This window comes from Puntigrus tetrazona, chromosome 11 (genome assembly GCF_018831695.1).
Source record: "Puntigrus tetrazona isolate hp1 chromosome 11, ASM1883169v1, whole genome shotgun sequence".
NCBI lineage: Eukaryota > Metazoa > Chordata > Actinopteri > Cypriniformes > Cyprinidae > Puntigrus > Puntigrus tetrazona.
Window position 1 is genome coordinate 2,918,160 of NC_056709.1, and position 21,518 is coordinate 2,939,677.

Below are 21,518 nucleotides of genomic sequence, written 5' to 3' on the forward strand. Positions count from 1 at the left end.
CAATTGCTGAGATTTAAACTACGTACAGCTAGATTCAGATCCCTGATTGCTAACCTTTACAACGTGGAACCAAGCGACCTCAGTAGGGTGCCTGCACTTTTTTGGCAAGGTAGAAATGGTTGGAAACCTGCAAGCTTCAGAACTGTGCCCAAACCATACACCAAAGGAATCCACTGCCGAAAATCAAGATCAAACTAGAGACCTTCAGCTCTTCAGCCTAACTATGCTATGGCCAGAGCGGCTCTTTATAAGGAGACCTGAAAGCAGGAGTCAAAATAGAAAGACCAGACATTGACAGAAAACAAGCACTGTCACGCAATTGAGTCAAAGCAGACTGCTGCTTCTCATGGAGCTGCTGGCGGGCTCGTCCGGGATTTGAACCGGGACCTCTCGCACCAGAGCGAGAATCATACCCCTAGACCAACGAGCCTACGCGCACCGCTTGCCAGCAGAGAGAGGCGTAAGAACAACTACTTCAACGACAGAGCGAAGGACCTTGAGCTAACATGGGAGGAAACAAAACGCCTTGAGACAGTGTCAAAACCAAATAAATGAAAGATGGCCTCCCAGTGGATTGAAATTTGGGGCTGGACCTAACTGGCTGCGAGGTGAGAGATGCAAAGGTAGCTTACGTAACACAAAAATCACCATGCTCACATTAACTGAGAAACAAGACCAAGAAGAGCCTTAAAACTAAAGCACAACTTTTTGTTACTTCACCAACTATATGGTGGCCAGTACAAAGGAGGCAGCAAAGAGGAGATATGGAGCGATCGGTGGACACTGCGCTGCCCTGACCAGAGGGTCTTCTGCAAGAACCCCGTTTGGCACCTCCGAGCAGAGAGAAAGGAAAAGAACATCTACAGCAACGACCAAAGAAGGCACTTTTGTCGTGATAGTAGTTAAACACAAATAGTTCTCTGGCAAGAAGACATCCGCCAACTGCGAAACCGGGGATCGAACCAGGGACCTTTAGATCTTCAGTCTAACGCTCTCCCCAACTGAGCTATTTCGCCACGTCGTGAAGGTCTTTGATCAGGGCGGGATTTCCATCACTTTATCAGAAGATCAGAGCTGAATTCTGTGAGCACCAAAAGCGGCTGGCCCGTGCGGAAGTCGAAGCCCGCGACCTTGGCGTTATTAGCACCACGCTCTAACCAACTGAGCTAACCGGCCTGTCTTTGGCAGCTTCTCTGCCCACTTGATGCTTGCCGGGGATCCTGGGTGACAAAACAGCTTCAGAAAGCCCTTCTAAGGAGCTCGTCAAGACGAACCGGGACCTCTCGCACCCAAAGCGAGAATCATACCTCCGTTATTGGCAATTGCAGCAAGAGGGCTCAAGAGACATTGCAGTTTAATGCTGATGGGAACATCTACAACAAAGAACGTGAGGCTGAAGGCTACACTGCAGCTCGGTACAGTTCATTCTGTTTTCATAAAGTCCAAGGTCTGTAATGCTTCCCTCCTCAAGATAACGCTCACACTTGTTTCAGTGGAGTTCAAAAGTTTCAATTTTTGGGAACACTCGCCCCTCACGCAACCAGCCAATTGCTGAGATTTAAACTCGTACAGCTAGATTCAGATCCCTGATTGCTAACCTTTACAACGTGGAACCAAGCGACCTCAGTAGGGTGCCTGCACTTTTTTTTTTGGCAAGGTAGAAATGGTTGGAAACCTGCAAGCTTCAGAACTGTGCCCAAACCATACACCAAGGAATCCACTGCCAAAATCCAAGATCAAACTAGAGACCTTCAGCTCTTCAGCCTAACTATGCTATGGCCAGAGCGGCTCTTTATAAGGAGACCTGAAAGCAGGAGTCAAAATAGAAAGACCAGACATTGACAGAAAACAAGCACTGTCACGCAATTGAGTCAAAGCAGACTGCTGCTTCTCATGGAGCTGCTGGCGGGCTCGTCCGGGATTTGAACCAGGACCTCTCGCACCCAAGCGAGAATCATACCCCTAGACCAAGCGAGCCTACGCACCGCTTGCCAGCAGAGAGAAGGCGTAAGAACAACTACTTCAACGACAGAGCGAAGGACCTTGAGCTAACATGGGAGGAAACAAAACGCCTTGAGACAGTGTCAAAACCAAATAAATGAAAGATGGCCTCCCAGTGGATTGAAATTTGGGGCTGGACCTAACTGGCTGCACGAGGTGAGAGATGCAAAGGTAGCTTACGTAACACAAAAATCACCATGCTCACATTAACTGAGAAACAAGACCAAGAAAGAGCCTTAAAACTAAAGCACAACTTTTTGTTACTTCACCAACTATATGGTGGCCAGTACAAAGGGAGGCAGCAAAGAGAGAGATATGGAGCGATCGGTGGACACTGCGCTGCCCTGACCAGAGGGTCTTCTGCAAGAACCCCGTTTGGCACCTCGAGCAGAGAGAAGGAAAGAACATCTACAGCAACGACCAAAGAGGCACTTTTTGTCATGATAGTATTAAACACAAGCAATTAAACACAAATAGTTCTCTGGCAAGAAGACATCCGCCAACTGCGAAACCGGGATCGAACCAGGGACCTTTAGATCTTCAGTCTAACGCTCTCCCAACTGAGCTATTTCGGCCACGTCGTGAAGGTCTTTGATCAGGGGATTTCCATCACTTTATCAGAAGATCAGAGCTGAACTCTGTGAGCACCAAAAACGGCTGGCCCGTCACGGGAGGTCAACCCCGCGACCTTGGCGTTATTGGCACCACGCTCTAACCAACTGAGCTAACCGGCCTGTCTTTGGCAGCTTCTCTGCCCACTTGATGCTTGCCGGGATCCTGGGTGACAAAACAGCAGTAAGCCCTTCTAAGGGCTCGTCCAATTTGAACCGGGACCTCTACTTTTAAGCGAGAATCATACCTCCGTTATTGGCAATTGCAGCAAGAGGGCTCAGAGACATTGCAGTTTAATGCTGATGGGAACATCTACAACAAAACGTGAGGCTGAAGGCTACACTGCAGCTCGGTACAGTTCATTCTGTTTTCATAAAGTCCAAGGTCTGTAATGCTTCCCTCCTCAAGATAACGCTCACACTTGTTTCAGTTGAGTTCAAAGTTTCAATTTTTGAGAACACTCGCCCCTCACGCAACCAGCCAATTGCTGAGATTTAAACTCGTACAGCTAGATTCAGATCCCTGATTGCTAACCTTTACAACGTGGAACCAAGCGACCTCAGTAGGGTGCCTGCACTTTTTTGGCAAGGTAGAAATGGTTGGAAACCTGCAAGCTTCAGAACTGTGCCCAAACCATACACCAAGGAATCCACTGCGAAATCCAAGATCAAACTAGAGACCTTCAGCTCTTCAGCCTAACTATGCTATGGCCAGGCGGCTCTTTATAAGAGACCTGAAAGCAGGAGTCAAAATAGAAAGACCAGACATTGACAGAAAACAAGCACTGTCACGCAATTGAGTCAAAGCAGACTGCTGCTTCTCATGGAGCTGCTGGCGGGCTCGTCCGGGATTTGAACCGGGACCTCTCGCACCAGGCGAGAATCATACCCCTAGACCAGCGAGCCTACACGCACCGCTTGCCAGCAGAGAGAAGGCGTAGAACAACTACTTCAACGACAGAACAGAAGGACCTTGAGCTAACATGGGAGGAAACAAAACGCCTTGAGACAGTGTCAAAACCAAATAAATGAAAGATGGCCTCCCAGTGGATTGAAATTTGGGGCTGGACCTAACTGGCTGCACGAGGTGAGAGATGCAAAGGTAGCTTACGTAACACAAAAATCACCATGCTCACATTAACTGAGAAACAAGACCAAGAAGAACCTTAAAACTAAAGCACAACTTTTTGTTACTTCACCAACTATATGGTGGCCAGTACAAAGGAGGCAGCAAAGAGGAGATATGGAACGATCGGTGGACACTGCGCTGCTCCTGACCAGAGGCACTCTTCTGCAAGAACCCCGTTTGGCACCTCCAGAGCAGAGAGAAAGGAAAAAAGAACATCTACAGCAACGACCAAAGAAGGCACTTTTTGTCATGATAGTAGTTAAACACAAATAGTTACTCTGGCAAGAAGACATCCGCCAACTGCGAAAACCGGGATCGAACCAGGGACCTTTAGATCTTCAGTCTAACGCTCTCCCAACTGAGCTATTTAAATCGGCCACGTCGTGAAGGTCTTTGATCAGGCGGGATTTCCATCACTTTATCAGAAGATCAGAGCTGAATTCTGTGAGCACCAAAAGCGGCTGGCCCGTGCGAGGTCGAAGCCCACGACCTTGGCGTTATTAGCACCACGCTCTAACCAACTGAGCTAACCGGCTTGTCTTTGGCAGCTTCTCTGCCGACTTGATGCTTGCCGGGGATCCTGGGTGACAAAACAGCTTGGAAAGTAAGCCCTTCTAAGGGCTCGTCCAAGATTTGAACCGGGACCTCTACGCTTTTAAGCGAGAATCATACCTCCGTTATTGGCAATTGCAGCAAGAGGGCTCAAGAGACATTGCAGTTTAATGCTGATGGGAACATCTACAACAAAGAACGTGAGGCTGAAGGCTACACTGCAGCTCCGGTACAGTTCATTCTGTTTTCATAAAGTCCAAGGTCTGTAATGCTTCCCTCCTCAAGATAACGCTCACACTTGTTTCAGTTGAGTTCAAAAGTTTCAATATTTTGGGGAACACTCGCCCCTCACGCAACCAGCCAATTGCTGAGATTTAAACTCGTACAGCTAGATTCAGATCCTGATTGCTAACCTTTACAACGTGGAACCAAGCGACCTCAGTAGGGTGCCTGCACTTTTTGGCAAGGTAGAAATGGTTGGAAACCTGCAAGCTTCAGAACTGTGCCCAAACCATACACCAAGGAATCCACTGCGAAAATCCAAGATCAAACTAGAGACCTTCAGCTCTTCAGCCTAACTATGCTATGGCCAGAGCGGCTCTTTATAAGAGACCTGAAAGCAGGAGTCAAAATAGAAAGACCAGACATTGACAGAAAACAAGCACTGTCACGCAATTGAGTCAAAGCAGACTGCTGCTTCTCATGGAGCTGCTGGCGGGCTCGTCCCGGGATTTGAACCGGGACCTCTCGCACCCGGCGAGAATCATACCCCTAGACCAACGAGCCTACACGCACCGCTTGCCAGCAGAGAGAGGCGTAAGAACAACTACTTCAACGACAGAGCAGAAGGACCTTGAGCTAACATGGGAGGAAACAAAACGCCTTGAGACAGTGTCAAAACCAAATAAATGAAAGATGGCCTCCCAGTGGATTGAAATTTGGGGCTGGACCTAACTGGCTGCACGAGGTGAGAGATGCAAAGGTAGCTTACGTAACACAAAAATCACCATGCTCACATTAACTGAGAAACAAGACCAAGAAAGAGCCTTAAAACTAAAGCACAACTTTTTGTTACTTCACCAACTATATGGTGGCCAGTACAAAGGAGGCAGCAAAGAGGAGATATGGAGCGATCGGTGGACACTGCGCTGCCCTGACCAGGGGTCTTCTGCAAGAACCCCGTTTGGCACTCTCGAGCAGAGAGAAAGGAAAAGAACATCTACAGCAACGCGACCAAAGAAGGCACTTTTGTCGTGATAGTAGTTAAACACAAGCAATTAAACACAAATAGTTCTCTGGCAAGAAGACATCCGCCAACTGCCGAAACCGGGATCGAACCAGGGACCTTTAGATCTTCAGTCTAACGCTCTCCCAACTGAGCTATTTCGTGCACGCGTCGTGAGGTCTTTGATCAGGGGATTTCCATCACTTTATCAGAAGATCAGAGCTGAATTCTGTGAGCACCAAAAGCTGCTGGCCCGTGCGAGAGTCGAACCCTTGCGACCTTGGCGTTATTAGCACCACGCTCTAACCAACTGAGCTAACCGGCCTGTCTTTGGCAGCTTCTCTGCCCACTTGATGCTTGCCGGGGATCCTGGGTGACAAAACAGCTTCAAAGTAAGCCCTTCTAAGGGCTCGTCCAGATTTGAACCGGGACCTCTACTTTTAAAGCGAGAATCATACCTCCGTTATTGGCAATTGCAGCAAGAGGGCTCAGAGACATTGCAGTTTAATGCTGATGGGAACATCTACAACAAAGAACGTGAGGCTGAAGGCTACACTGCAGCTCGGTACAGTTCATTCTGTTTTCATAAAGTCCAAGGTCTGTAATGCTTCCCTCCTCAAGATAACGCTCACACTTGTTTCAGTTGAGTTCAAAAGTTTCAATTTTTTGGGAACACTCGCCCCTCACGCAACCAGCCAATTGCTGAGATTTAAACTCAGTACAGCTAGATTCAGATCCCTGATTGCTAACCTTTACAACGTGGAACCAAGCGACCTCAGTAGGGTGCCTGCACTTTTTTGGCAAGGTAGAAATGGTTGGAAACCTGCAAGCTTCAGAACTGTGCCCAAACCATACACCAAGGAATCCACTGCCGAAATCCAGATCAAACTAGAGACCTTCAGCTCTTCAGCTAACTATGCTATGGCCACCTCTTTATAAGCACCTGAAAGCAGGAGTCAAAATAGAAAGACCAGACATTGACAGAAAACAAGCACTGTCACGCAATTGAGTCAAAAACAGACTGCTGCTTCTCATGGAGCTGCTGGCGGGCTCGTCCGGGATTTGAACCGGGACCTCTAGCACCAGAGCGAGAATCATACCCCTAGACCAACGAGCCTACACGCACGCTTGCCAGCAGAGAGAAGGCGTAAGAACAACTACTTCAACGACAGAGCGAAGGACCTTGAGCTAACATGGGAGAAACAAAACGCCTTGAGACAGTGTCAAAACCAAATAAATGAAAGATGGCCTCCCAGTGGATTGAAATTTGGGGCTGGACCTAACTGGCTGCACGAGGTGAGAAGATGCAAAGGTAGCTTACGTAACACAAAAATCACCATGCTCACATTAACTGAGAAACAAGACCAAGAAGAGCCTTAAAACTAAAGCACAACTTTTGTTACTTCACCAACTATATGGTGGCCAGTACAAGGAGGCAGCAAAGAGGAGATATGGAGCGATCGGTGGACACTGCGCTGCCCTGACCAGAGGTCTTCTGCAGAACCCCGTTTGGCACCTCCGAGCAGAGAGAAAGAAAAAGAACATCTACAGCAACGACCAAAGAAGGCACTTTTGTCATGATAGTAGTTAAACACAAATAAACACAAATTCTCTGGCAAGAAGACATCCGCCAACTGCGAAACCGGGATCGAACCAGGGACCTTTAGATCTTCAGTCTAACGCTCTCCCAACTGAGCTATTTACGGCACGTCGTGAAGGTCTTTGATCGGGGGGGATTTCCATCACTTTATCAGAAGATCAGAGCTGAATTCTGTGAGCACCAAAAACGGCTGGCCCGTACGGGGGTCGAACCCGCGACCTTGGCGTTATTAGCACCACGCTCTAACCAACTGAGCTAACCGGCCTGTCTTTGGCAGCTTCTCTGCCCACTTGATGCTTGCCGGGGATCCTGGGTGACAAAACAACCAGTAAGCCCTTCTAAGGGCTCGTCAAGATTTGAACCGGGACCTCTCGCACCCAAAGCGAGAATCATACCTCCGTTATTGGCAATTGCAGCAAGAGGGCTCAAGAGACATTGCAGTTTAATGCTGATGGGAACATCTACAACAAAGAACGTGAGGCTGAAGGCTACACTGCAGCTCCGGTACAGTTCATTCTGTTTTCATAAAGTCCAAGGTCTGTAATGCTTCCCTCCTCAAGATAACGCTCACACTTGTTTCAGTTGAGTTCAAAAGTTTCAATATTTTGGGAACACTGCCCCTCACGCAACCAGCCAATTGCTGAGATTTAAACTCGTACAGCTAGATTCAGATCCCTGATTGCTAACCTTTACAACGTGGAACCAAGCGACCTCAGTAGGGTGCCTGCACTTTTTTTGGCAAGGTAGAAATGGTTGAAACCTGCAAGCTTCAGAACTGTGCCCAAACCATACACCAAGGAATCCACTGCGAAATCCAAGATCAAACTAGAGACCTTCAGCTCTTCAGCCTAACTATGCTATGGCCAGGCGGCTCTTTATAAGGAGACCTGAAAGCAGGAGTCAAAATAGAAAGACCAGACATTGACAGAAAACAAGCACTGTCACGCAATTGAGTCAAAGCAGACTGCTGCTTCTCATGGAGCTGCTGGCGAGGCTGCGTCCGGGATTTGAACCGGGACCTCTAGCACCAGCGAGAATCATACCCCTAGACCAGCGAGCCTACACGCACTTGCCAGCAGCAGAGAAGGCGTAAGAACAACTACTTCAGCGACAGAGCGAAGGACCTTGAGCTAACATGGGAGGAAACAAAACGCCTTGAGACAGTGTCAAAACCAAATAAATGAAAGATGGCCTCCCAGTGGATTGAAATTTGGGGCTGGACCTAACTGGCTGCCACGAGGTGAGAGAGATGCAAGGTAGCTTACGTAACACAAAAATCACCATGCTCACATTAACTGAGAAACAAGACCAAGAAGAGCCTTAAAACTAAAGCACAACTTTTTTCAGTTACTTCACCAACTATATGGTGGCCAGTACAAAGGAGGCAGCAAGAGGAGATATGGAGCGATCGGTGGACACTGCGCTGCCTGACCAGAAGTCTTCTGCAAGAACCCCGTTTGCACCTCCGAGCAGAGAGAAAGGAAAGAACATCTACAGCAGCGACCAAAGAGGCACTTTTTTGTCGTGATAGTAGTTAAACACAAACATATTCACAAAAGCAGTTCTCTGGCAAGAAGACATCCGCCACCTGCGGAAACCGGGATCGAAACAGGGACCTTTAGATCTTCAGTCTAACGCTCTCCCAACTGAGCTATTTCGGCCACGTCGTGAAGGTCCTTGATCAGGGGATTTCCATCACTTTATTAGAAGATCAGAGCTGAACTCTGTGAGCACCAAAAACTGCTGGCCCGTACGGGTCGAAAGACCCGCGACCTTGGCGTTATTAACCACGCTCTAACCAACTGAGCTAACCGGCCTGTCTTTGGCAGCTTCTCTGCCCACTTGATGCTTGCCGGGGATCCTGGGTGACAAAACAGCTTCAGTAAGCCCTTCTAAGGAGCTCGTCCAAATATTTGAACCGGGACCTCTCGCACCCAGCGAGAATCATACCTCCGTTATTGGCAATTGCAGCAAGAGGGGCTCAGAGACATTGCAGTTTAATGCTGATGGGAACATCTACAACAAACATGAGGCTGAAGAACACTGCAGCTCGGTACAGTTCATTCTGTTTTCAAAAGTCCAAGGTCTGTAATGCTTCCCTCCTCAAGATAACGCTCACACTTGTTTCAGGAGTTCAAAAGTTTCAATTTTTGGGAGATACTGGCCCCTCATGCAACCAGCCAATTGCAGAGGTAGATTTAAACTTCGTACAGCTTGATTCAGATCCCTGATTGCTAACCTTTACAACGTGGAGACAAGCGACCTCAGTAGAGTGCCTGCACTTTTTGGCAAGGTAGTGGTTAAACCTGCAAATTATTGTGAACTGTGCCCAAACCATACACCAAAGGAATCCACTGCTCGAAATCCAAGATCAAACTAGGACCTTCAGCTCTTCAGCCTAACGCTCTCTCCCAACTGAGCTATTTAAGAACCCCGTTGCGTGAGGTCTTTGATCAGGGCGGGATTTCCATCACTTTATCAGAAGATCAGAGCTGAATTCTGTGAGCACCAAAAACTGCTGGCCGTGCGGAAGTCGAAGCCACGACCTTGGCGTTAAGGCACCACGCTCTAACCAACTGAGCTAACCCGGCTTGTCTTTGGCAGCTTCTCTGCCGACTTGATGCTTGCCGGGGATCCTGGGTGACAAAACAGCTTCAGTAAGCCCTTCTAAGGGCTCGTCCGGGATTTGAACCGGGACCTCTCGCACTTTTAGCGAGAATCGAGAATCACCTCCGTTATTGGCAATTGCAGCAAGAGGCTCAAGAGACATTGCAGTTTTAATGCTGATGGGAACATCTACAACAAAGAAACGTGAGGCTGAAGGCTACACTGCAGCTCGGTACAGTTCATTCTGTTTTCATAAAGTCCAAGGTCTGTAATGCTTCCCTCCTCAAGATAACGCTCACACTTGTTTCAGTTGAGTTCAAAAGTTTCAATATTTTGGGAACACTCGCCCCTCACGCAACCAGCCAATTGCTGAGATTTAAACTTCGTGCAGCTAGATTCAGATCCTGATTGCTAACCTTTACAACGTGGAACCAAGCGACCTCAGTAGGGTGCCTGCACTTTTTTTGGCAAGGTAGAAATGGTTGGAAACCTGCAAGCTTCAGAACTGTGCCCAAACCATACACCAAGGAATCCACTGCCGAAATCCAAGATCAAACTAGAGACCTTCAGCTCTTCAGCCTAACTATGCTATGGCCAGAGCGGCTCTTTATAAGGAGACCTGAAAGCAGGAGTCAAAATAGAAAGACCAGACATTGACAGAAAACAAGCACTGTCACGCAATTGAGTCAAAGCAGACTGCTGCTTCTCAGGAGCTGCTGGCGGGCTCGTCCGGGATTTGAACCGGGACCTCTCGCACCAAGCGAGAATCATACCCCTAGACCAACGAGCCTACACGCACGCTTGCCAGCAGAGAGAAGGCGTAAGAACAACTACTTCAACGACAGAGCGAAGGACCTTGAGCTAACATGGGAGAAACAAAACGCCTTGAGACAGTGTCAAAACCAAATAAATGAAAGATGGCCTCCCAGTGGATTGAAATTTGGGGCTGGACCTAACTGGCTGCACGAGGTGAAGATGCAAAGGTAACTACGTAACACAAAAATCACCATGCTCACATTAACTGAGAAACAAGACCAAGAAGAGCCTTAAAACTAAAGCACAACTTTTGTTACTTCACCAACTATATGGTGGCCAGTACAAAGGAGGCAGCAAAGAGGAGATATGGAGCGATCGGTGGACACTGCGCTGCCCTGACCAGAGGGTCTTCTGCAAGAACCCCGTTTGGCACCTCGAGCAGAGAGAAAGGAAAAGAACATCTACAGCAACGACCAAAGAAGGCACTTTTTGTCGTGATAGTAGTTAAACACAAGCAATTAAACACAAATAGTTCTCTGGCAAGAAGACATCCGCCAACTGCGAAACCGGGATCGAACCAGGGACCTTTAGATCTTCAGTCTAACGCTCTCCCAACTGAGCTATTTCGGCCACGTCGTGCAGGTCTTTGATCAGGCGGGATTTCCATCACTTTATCAGAAGATCAGAGCTGAATTCTGTGAGCACCAAAAGCGGCTGGCCCGTACGGGGGGGAAACCACGACCTTGGCGTTATTAGCACCACGCTCTAACCAACTGAGCTAACTAACGGCCTGTCTTTGGCAGCTTCTCTGCCCACTTGATGCTTGCCGGGGATCCTGGGTGACAAAACAGCCAGTAAGCCCTTCTAAGGGCTCGTCCAAGATTTGAACCGGGACCTCGCACCCAAAGCGAGAATCATACCTCCGTTATTGGCAATTCCAGCAAGAGGGCTCAAGAGACATTGCAGTTTAATGCTGATGGGAACATCTACAACAAAGAACGTGAGGCTGAAGGCTACACTGCAGCTCGGTACAGTTCATTCTGTTTTCATAAAGTCCAAGGTCTGTAATGCTTCCTCCTCAAGATAACGCTCACACTTGTTTCAGTTGAGTTCAAAAGTTTCAGTTTTTGGGGAACACTCGCCCCTCACGCAACCAGTCAATTGCTGAGATTTAAACTCGTACAGCTAGATTCAGATCCTGATTGCTAACCTTTACAACGTGGAACCAAGCGACCTCAGTAGGGTGCCTGCACTTTTTTGGCAAGGTAGAAATGGTTGGAAACCTGCAAGCTTCAGAACTGTGCCCAAACCATACCAAGGAATCCACTGCCGAAATCCAAGATCAAATAGAGACCTTCAGCGGCTCTTTATAAGGCTATGGCCAGAGCTGATAAGCAAAGCAGGAGTCAAAATAGAAAGACCAGACATTGACAGAAAACAAGCACTGTCACGCCAATTGAGTCAAAGCAGACTGCTGCTTCTCATGGAGCTGCTGGCGGGCTCAAATCCGGAGATTTGAACCGGGACCTCTACGCACCCGAAGCGAGAATCATACCCCTAGACCAACGAGCCTACACCAGCTTGCCAGCAGAGAAGAAGGCGTAAGAACAACTACTTCAACGACAGAGCGAAGGACCTTGAGCTAACATGGGAGGAAACAAAACGCCTTGAGACAGTGTCAAAACCAAATAAATGAAAGATGGCCTCCCAGTGGATTGAAATTTGGGGCTGGACCTAACTGGCTGCACGAGGTGAGAGATGCAAAGGTAGCTTACGTAACACAAAAATCACCATGCTCACATTAACTGAGAAACAAGACCAAGAAGAGCCTTAAAACTAAAGCACAACTTTTGTTACTTCACCAACTATATGGTGGCCAGTACAAAGGAGGCAGCAAAGAGGAGATATGGAACGATCGGTGGACACTGCGCTGCCCTGACCAGGGGGGTCTTCTGCAAGAACCCCCGTTTGGCACCTCCCGAGCAGAGAGAAAGGAAAAGAACATCTACAGCAACGACCAAAGAAGGCACTTTTGTGTGGATAGATAGTAGCAATTAAACACAAATAGTTCTCTGGCAAGAAGACATCCGCCAACTGCGAAACCGGGATCAACCAGGGACCTTTAGATCTTCAGTCTAACGCTCTCCCAACTGAGCTATTTAAACCTTGCGTCGTCGAAGGTCTTTGATCAGGCGGGATTTCCATCACTTTATCAGAAGATCAGAGGCTGAACTCTGTGAGCACCAAAAACGGCTGGCCCGTGCAGGGGTCGAAGCCCGCGACCTTGGCGTTATTAGCACCACTCTCTAACCAACTGAGCTAACCGGCCTGTCTTTGGCAGCTTCTCTGCCCACTTGATGCTTGCGGGGATCCTGGGTGACAAAACAGCAGTAAGCCTTCTAGGGCTGCGTCCGGTGAACCGGGACCTCGCACCCAATCGAGAATCATACCTCCGTTATTGGCAATTGCAGCAAGAGGGCTCAAGAGACATTGCAGTTTAATGCTGATGGAACATCTACAACAAAGAACGTGAGGCTGAAGGCTACACTGCAGCTCGGTACAGTTCATTCTGTTTCCATAAAGTCCAAGGTCTGTAATGCTTCCCTCCTCAAGATAGCAGCTCACACTTGTTTCAGTTGAGTTCAAAGTTTCAATATTTTGAGAACACACTCGCCCCTCACACGCAACCAGCCAATTGCTGAGATTTAAAACTCATTACAGCTAGATTCAGATCCTGATTGCTAACCTTTACAACGTGGAACCAAGCGACCTCAGTAGGGTGCCTGCACTTTTTGTAGGTAGAAATGGTTGAAACCTGCAAGCTTCAGAACTGTGCCCAAACCATACACCAAGGAATCCACTGCCGAAATCCAAGATCAAACTAGAGACCTTCAGCTCTTCAGCCTAACTATGCTATGGCCAGAGCGGCTCTTTATAAGGAGACCTGAAAGCAGGAGTCAAAATAGAAAGACCAGACATTGACAGAAAACAAGCACTGTCACGCCAATTGAGTCAAAGCAGACTGCTGCTTCTCATGGAGCTGCTGGCGGGCTGCGTCCGGGATTTGAACCGGGGACCTCTCGCACCAGGCGAGAATCATACCCTGAACCAACGAGCCTACCGCGCACGCTTGCCAGCAGAGAAGGCGTAAGAACAACTACTTCAACGACAGAACAGAAGGACCTTGAGCTAACATGGGAGAGAAACAAAACGCCTTGAGACAGTGTCAAACCAAATAAATGAAAGATGGCCTCCCAGTGGATTGAAATTTGGGGCTGGACCTAACTGGCTGCAGGGGAGGTGAGAGATGCAAGGTAGCTTACGTAACACCAAAATCACCATGCTCATTAACTGAGAAACAAGACCAAGAAGAGTACTTAAAACTAAAGCACAACTTTTGTTACTTCACCAACTATATGGTGGCCAGTACAAAGGGAGGCAACAAAGAGGAGAGATGTCGATGATCGGTGGACACTCGCTGCCCTGGTAAGAAGTCTTCTACAGGCCACATTTGCTTTCTCAGAGCAGAGAGAAGAGGAAAAGAACATCTACGCAACGACCAAAGGCACTTTTGTCATGATAGTAAGTTAAGCAAAACCAATTAAACACAAATATTTCTCTGGCAAGAAGACATCCGCCCACTGCGACCGGGATCAGACAGGGGACCTTTAGATCTTCACAATAACCTTTGGCCCGTACAGGAGTCGAACCAGCGACCTTAGCGTTATTAGCACCACGCTCTAACCAGCTAGAGCCTAAGCGACCTCGCCCAGCGGCCTCACCTTGATGCCGGGGTCCAGTAATAAAACAACTGGACCACGTACTGCAAAACCATCAGGATTTGAACCACAGGACCTCACCAAATATGTGGCTAGTAATGTATGGCAGGGCATATGTCACGGCACTTTGTTTGCTATTGCCTCATGTGCCCTGTCCGCTTTCGTCTATAAATAAAGTGACCTTTGCGATCCCCAGGCCGGAGGCAAAGGAGGCAAAGAAGAGAGACACCTGCTTTTCTCCGCGCAGCCGACAGCGCAATCCTTACAAGCTAAAATCCAAGAGAACTTGTCTTGTGTTTATTACGCTTGGTTGATCCTTCTGGTAAAGAGCCTTTTAGTTGAAACAAGTCCTTAGATTACTTGTTTCAGTTCAGTTTAACAATTTTATTTTTTTGGGAGTACTCGCCTCTTTGTGAATTCGTAACCATAGGTTTTGAGATTTAAACATGGACAAGCTAGATTGAATCCTGATTGCTAACCTTTACAACGTGAGACAAGCAACCTTTTTGGCCAAAGTAGAATGGCTGAAACCTGAAGCTTCAGAACTGTGTCCAAACATTTACCAGGAGTCCACTGTGATCAGATTAAACTAGGGACCTTCAGTCTAACACCACTGCTGAGCTGGCTGGAGGGCTCTTTGTAGGAGACACAAGTAGGAGTCAAAATAGAAAAGACCAGACAAACCAGCAGAAACAGTGCCCCTAGCAGTGTCACGCCAATTGAGTCCAAAGAGGAGCAGAACAGAAGAGGCTGCTTGTAAGAAGATCCTGGGCCTAGCACCAAGAGAGAGAATCAAGCCTCTAGGGAGTTGGGTGGATGCCTGGAATGAGGTTCCCATGGCGTTCCATGGTGATCGAGTTTAAATCTCGATGGGACTCTTGTTATAGTTAGATGACCGAGAGCTCAAACTCTGAGAACCATCTGACCATTAATTCAATAGAAGGGCACAATGTCACATGTGCAGTGGAACCAACATTAGCGTTTTGTCATTAGAACTCACTCTTTATGTCTGTTTCATTTAATGTCTTGTAAGTCTAATTTAAGATTTTGCCATAAATCCATACAGCAATTATTGTTTTGTGCGTAGAAACAAAGACAGGAGCCTCAAAGGGTGAGAGCATTTACAACTAAAATCATGTGGGAGGCTCAAAGAAAGAAGTCACTCCTGGTGGGCCTAGGCAGGCTCTTGTCAGCAGGACAGGGAAGTAGACACTCCTCTTGGGGAATGAGTCATAGAGATGGACATCCTTGAAAAGAGAGTCCAGTTCTACAGTACTTCATAGAGGTTTCCAGTCGATATAGATCTCTGTGTTAAATCCTGAACATTCAGATCATCATCACAGATCATTGTGACATGTACTGAGAATTTTTGGAATCCTCTCAGAAATCTGTGTTATAATAAAACATGTGCAATGGTATATGATATATCAAGTTTGAATAGAAATTAGAAGCTAAAGGCGCTCTATGCAGAACAGGGAGGCACCAACGCAAATGCTTACACTTTATGATAAAAGTAAAATAATACAGCAATCACCTGCAATTTTTCAGAGTCTATAATTTGTTATATCCAGTGGGATATGTAAATATGGCAATGTAAAATTATAGCAAATAATATGGAAATTTCATAAACAATGTGAGTAAGCAGAGCTTTGATCTTATCATATAAACATCATATAGCAAACTAAGTCCATACTCTAATTATTGGAAATACTCCCAATATTTATGTGCATGTAAACATGGTCATGTTTGGGTGATCCTTTTCTTATAGAAGGTTAGCGACAGACCCAAATCATCACTGCTGCATATCTGAACTTCCCCTTACCAAATATGCAGTTAATGTAGTGATTTACTTCAATTCTGTAGCACGTGGCATTTCTGTATAGTATTTCTGTGCAGATATTAGCATGTGTTTTCCTAATAAGATCGATCACCAAACATGATCTAATGTAAGACTCTTTTCCATTTCTCCTGCTCAAAAACTCTTAAAGTGTCTTAAAAGTTCTCATTTGTAGTCTAACAATTTGGACCTTGATTTATTTAAGACATAACATGCTTTCTATATCACATTTTTTATATACCAATTTTCTTTAATTTCAAAGTAAACACCAATATTTCTAAATTTTTCAAGTACTGTTAGAGACAGTGGCTAAGGCCTCAGAAATGGATGCTTCACACACCAGGTGGTGGAAGCAGATATGAAGTATTCTATTAAGGCAAAGAGTGAACCCTCTTTTGCCATTCAGGAGAATGTAAAATGTGTTCCTCTGGTTCTTTTTAGTCCTCCAGCTCCACTGGGACTGGATGCTCAGTGCATACATAGCGAGAGAGCTTCTTCTGTATGCCTCTGAATAACTCTGCTTCTGGAACTGAGGAAAGTGCTTACACCCTGAATGGCACATAATTCACCAGTAAGACCCTGTTAACTGCACAGCTGGTACAGTTCTGGAGTACCTGGCTGGTGTAAACTCTCAGTAGCCACCATTCAAGCTGTTTAGGAAGTCCCAATCATGCACTTCTTATCTCTTGGCGATATCACTTTAAACCTTTGGGCTCTATGAATCACGTATGTCGTTTTTGTATTTTCAACAGGGCACAAAGTCTGTTCATACTCTGGATCATTATGCTCCATGTGTGTCTTTATCCTTTAGTGTGTATGTTTTAATTACACTGTATTTGTAAATAAAATACAACTAAACTAAAAGGCAGTTCTCCTCACGTTCTTTCTTACCTCTTTTAAGTCACAGTCAAGGATGGCCCATTATTAAGAGTGCTTAAAGTCACTAAATGAATAGCCCACTGCCCCACATACAAACTTCCAGTCAAAGAAACAAATCTTTAAAATTCCAAATCGCAACATATTCTGTGAAAGTATTGGAAATATTTCCATCATTTAAGTAATATTTAGTCACGATTGTTCTCCGTCTTATTATAGAACTACACTATAAGTTGTAAGCGCCCAATGCAGCTACAAGATTTTCCAAAAATTTACAAATCACACATATTTTTTCTAATATGCAGAAATGCACATCCATCTTTTAAAATCTTATTTGCATGCACAGTTTGTGCTCAGAAAGTACATAAATGGCAAGAAAAAAGCACAAATATCAGGGCTAAAATCCACTCAGAGCACAGAGGGTTAAAGAGTGTTGGAGATCTTGAGCCCTCGTTTTGACTTTGTGCCCGTTCTGGTCAAAGTGTTTTTGTACACTCCACTTGCAGGGCCACATTTCCTAAGTTCGCCTGGTAGACCTTTCCCTCCAGGTTGTGAAGCGAGATAGAGGAAATGGTACATCAGGCAGAGGAGGACCTCTTTGCCATTTTACAAGGAAGAGACTATGCCTGAAGTGGAAGTTCTTCACTCCATGGCGCAGAGAGTTCATCAAGCAAGACCTATTAACTGCCCAGTCCCTACAGGACTAGTAACTACAGACTAGATTTCTCTGCAGGGTAGATATTGGTTGGCCAGAACCTCAGCTCTCCTGCTTAACAAAATGAATAACTACTATCACCTGGAACTCTTTGAGTTTTTAAACTCTGCTCTGTGTTCAGAAACCTGACTAAATGATACCATTCAGACAGCGCATTAAGTCTTTTGGGCTTTCAGCTGTTTAGGCGAATGCGTTACCCAGAGTGCTTGAAATGGCAGCAGCGGCAGTGGGGACGTTCTTTTACGTAATAAAAGTGGTGTACAGATGTAACTGTGTTAAAAAAGATGTGCTGTGCGGATCTCAAGCACTCTTCATTAACTGTAAAGCCTTTTTTGCTCATTTATTCTGGTGTGTGTTTACATCCCTCCATAGCGCATGTGAGCCTGGCTTCAAAACTCGCGATCCTGATCTCAGGGCAGGCAACAGCACCCCGGACTCTATTTTAATCATTCTCTGGGACTTTAATAAAGCCAATCTCTCCGTGACTGCCAAAATTCAGACAACTTCACGTTACTTTTCCAACCAGAAGTAAAATACTGGATCACTGCTAAACGTAATGAAGGATGTATATCACTCTGTCCAACAAGCTGCCAGCAGGACTTTCTGATCACTGTTTTAGTCCATCTCCTTACCGACCTGCAGGCAAAAAGCGCAATCAGCTAAACCTGTATTTAGGACTAAAAAAGATGATCAACGAAGCCAGTGGAGATTACAAACCTGCTTCTCTCTCACTGGTGGACTGTCTTTGACTGCTGCACAGATCTAGACCAAATGAACTTTTAGTTTGTCATTGTTTTAAGTTGCGTCCATTGCCACTGTACCTAGTCTGGTAAATGCTGTCACTCAGATATAGCATTCTGTGATATTACAGTTTCTGTGAGGACATGTGCATTCCTACGGACTATATCCTGCTCTTTTTATGGACTGCTCTCATAACAAACAAACCACATGAGCCTCTGACGCTCAGTCAGCTCCGTCAAGAGACTGCTCTGCGGATAGAGGACTGAGTCTTGTATAAACAGGCCAGAAGTACACACTGAAAGGAGATCAGAGTGGCAGAAGGTGAAACAGGCTGCTCAGTTCTCTCTGGTATTACAGTTTCTGTGTGTAAGATCTGAAAGACGCCATCAACTACAAGAAACCATCACAGCACTGTGGCAAATCCAGCAACTGGCAGACGACCTGAACAAGGTCTACTGGGTTTTGAAAAGAAACCATTCTCACTCCCTGTAATCCCCCTCTCCCCCACCTGCCCCTTCCAACTCCAGCCCGAAGATGGCATGTGCAGGTCTTCATGAAAAACCCACGAAAAGAAAGCTTAGGCCCAGGCAGTGTGACTCCAGCCTGTCACGAAGAGCCTGTGCCAAACCAACTGGCCATCTTCACAGATCTTCAGCAGATCACTGGAGCTATGTGTGTATCTTCATGCTTCAAACCTACACATCATCCCCATCTCGAAAGCTGGAAATTTACTGGACTTAGCCAGTTTCCCAGACCTGTTGAAATAACATCTGAAGTAATTAAATCATTTAGCTCAGTCTTGAATTATCTGGACGACTTTACTGGTGCCTGGATCCTCTGCAGGTTTGCCTACAGGCGAACAGGTCAGTGGGATGATACAGGTATTACCAGGACTGCATTATGTTCTACAACCTTGAGGATCCTGTTTGTGGACTTCATTCACCTTGCTATCATCCCCAAACTCTCCACTGATTACTTGTAACTCTCGTGCCCACCTCCATCTGTCAGTGGATCAGCAGCTTCTGACAGACAGCCAGACAGCAGTTGAAAGTAGAGGCTGGAAAATTCTCATTCCTTTATCTTACAGCCCTTTTTGCAGACACAAGTTGTGTCTTAAATTTGAAGGAAGCATATTCATAACCTAGAATGCTCTGTTGCTCTTGGACAGAGTTGCTTTACAATGTCTTACAATGACAACTGCAGTGTGAAAACATTGTCTCACTATATTTTTATAATTTTGGACTGAAGGCCGCAAAGGCGTTAAATATTCCATGGGTTATTTACTAATCATGTTAAACATAAATAAATTGGATAACTTTCAAAGATTGAGTTTACAAGATTGCCAAGCAGACAAGTCTCGATTAATACGATCTTGAATGACAACATTCAGAATCAACACTGGTCATGTATCGGCTGGTGTGGCGAGCATTCTGAAGGATCATCAGCATTGCCCTGGTAACTCGCGAGGCTTTGGCGCGTCATCAGAAATGATCGGTCGCAGCTGCTGTATCAACAAAGAACACCACAAAGAAGCCCAGAAGACATACTGATGACTGAGCAAATGCACTCACTATCTGGCAGCCTAGCGTTTCTGTCTTGTTTCCAGCAGACAGCAGCGATGGCCAAATCAACCTATTTCAATACAGCATTGACCCACTGTACTGCCCGAAGAATCACTGCACGGGATACAGTTTTAGACTCTTTTCCTTGTTTTTACCTCTATTGACAAATCCATCTCGGAATTTTTTCACTAAAGCGCTCCTTGTTGTGTGATTCTTCGCATTACACTGATGGAGAATGCAGACAAGAGTGAAAGAATCACGATTTCTTTGCCTGCAGTTTTTCTGTGTCAGTTTCCCTGTATCATTGGATCACGTAGCCTCCTCCCCAGGATGGAAAATATTACAGCAACCAGCTTTCCGAAGTCAGCATCTGCAAACAACAAATGGTGGAACACCTGACCACTCACGGCAGAAAAAATCACGCCCTCCATGGCTGCAGCTCAATGCGTACTCTGCTCACTGATCACGGCCTGAACCCAAACAACCGAGCTCTCCCGATTGCGCCTTTGGTTGTTAGAGAGATCATTGGCCAGTCAGAAGTCTGTGCATAGTGTTGGCAGTTCTGGCCGCCTGTGCTGGCGGCTGATGAATGATACGGAGCTTGTCAAGGTGGTGAGTTAGCGGATGTGGCTCAATACCTGGAGCCAGAGAGAAGCGCTGCCATTTGCAGAGGTAGTCCAGGAGCGACGTCTTGGGCTTCTGTGTTAGTAAGCATAAAGGCCCATGCGCACCGAGGACTCAGCCTTCTGGCAAAGGCGGTTGGCAGGCTGCATTGTACAGTGACCCACCAGCAGGCCGGAGGATGATGTCAAGATCAAGCGGCCCAGCTACTGTTGCTCTCGACTCAGACGCCGTGGGCCTGGTGCTCCAACGCCTCAGTGCCCCTACAGAAATCTGAAGCTTCTATCCCAATCCACGTGTTTTACCACAGTGCGATGAGTGAACATCTTGCGTCAAGTTCTGCTTTAATGAAGCTGATCGGTCACAGCTGCAGCTCATCAACAGAGCACTACCAAAAGCCAGAACTATTTTCCACTACTGACTGCATGGACAAGATAAAGTTTTGTGTGTAATTTTGGATTTGTGTGTAAGTTCTGAAAAAGAGAGGCAATGTTTGAAGCATTCTACATCTTACCTCTGTACAGGCCAAAAGTACAGGAAAAGAATTTCCATTGTGGTGGGAAATGCTGGAAAAATCTCTCTCAAAAGCATGCTTTAAGTGACATACCGCCTTTCATACTATTGGTTCTACACACAATATCCTTGCACTCTCTCACTCATATATCATTCTCATTCAACACACAAAATGCTTTACAGTGTGATGCGCAGAAACCAAAGTTTAATCCACTTTACAACGTTCACAAATGTTGAAAAATACAAATCGTAGCATCAATATCAAGCAGTACTCAGTGCTGAAAAGAAATACAGTAAATATACACTGCATCCATACAAGTAATGGATCAAAATAAACACATCTTACAAGGCTAAACAGAATGTATGCATGTAGTTATACATTTCTAGAACATA

The 21,518-nt window shown here is 46.2% G+C and overlaps 9 non-coding genes across 9 annotated transcripts; all 9 read right to left on the bottom strand.

Moving 5' to 3' along the window:
- Positions 1-942: 942 nt before the first annotated feature.
- Positions 943-1,016, bottom strand: trnaf-gaa. Its single transcript has one exon. It is a non-coding gene; the product is annotated as a tRNA-Phe (tRNA).
- Positions 1,017-1,101: 85 nt separating this feature from the next.
- trnai-aau lies at positions 1,102-1,176 on the bottom strand. Its single transcript has one exon. It is a non-coding gene; the product is annotated as a tRNA-Ile (tRNA).
- A 1,322-nt stretch (positions 1,177-2,498) lies between these two features.
- Positions 2,499-2,576, bottom strand: trnaf-gaa. Its single transcript has one exon. It is a non-coding gene; the product is annotated as a tRNA-Phe (tRNA).
- A 3,035-nt stretch (positions 2,577-5,611) lies between these two features.
- trnaf-gaa lies at positions 5,612-5,684 on the bottom strand. Its single transcript has one exon. It is a non-coding gene; the product is annotated as a tRNA-Phe (tRNA).
- Positions 5,685-5,767: 83 nt separating this feature from the next.
- On the bottom strand, positions 5,768-5,843 carry trnai-aau. The gene has a single exon. It is a non-coding gene; the product is annotated as a tRNA-Ile (tRNA).
- Positions 5,844-7,151: 1,308 nt separating this feature from the next.
- On the bottom strand, positions 7,152-7,224 carry trnaf-gaa. Its single transcript has one exon. It is a non-coding gene; the product is annotated as a tRNA-Phe (tRNA).
- Positions 7,225-7,309: 85 nt separating this feature from the next.
- Positions 7,310-7,383, bottom strand: trnai-aau. The gene has a single exon. It is a non-coding gene; the product is annotated as a tRNA-Ile (tRNA).
- Positions 7,384-11,033: 3,650 nt separating this feature from the next.
- Positions 11,034-11,111, bottom strand: trnaf-gaa. The gene has a single exon. It is a non-coding gene; the product is annotated as a tRNA-Phe (tRNA).
- A 1,624-nt stretch (positions 11,112-12,735) lies between these two features.
- On the bottom strand, positions 12,736-12,810 carry trnai-aau. The gene has a single exon. It is a non-coding gene; the product is annotated as a tRNA-Ile (tRNA).
- Positions 12,811-21,518: the final 8,708 nt, after the last annotated feature.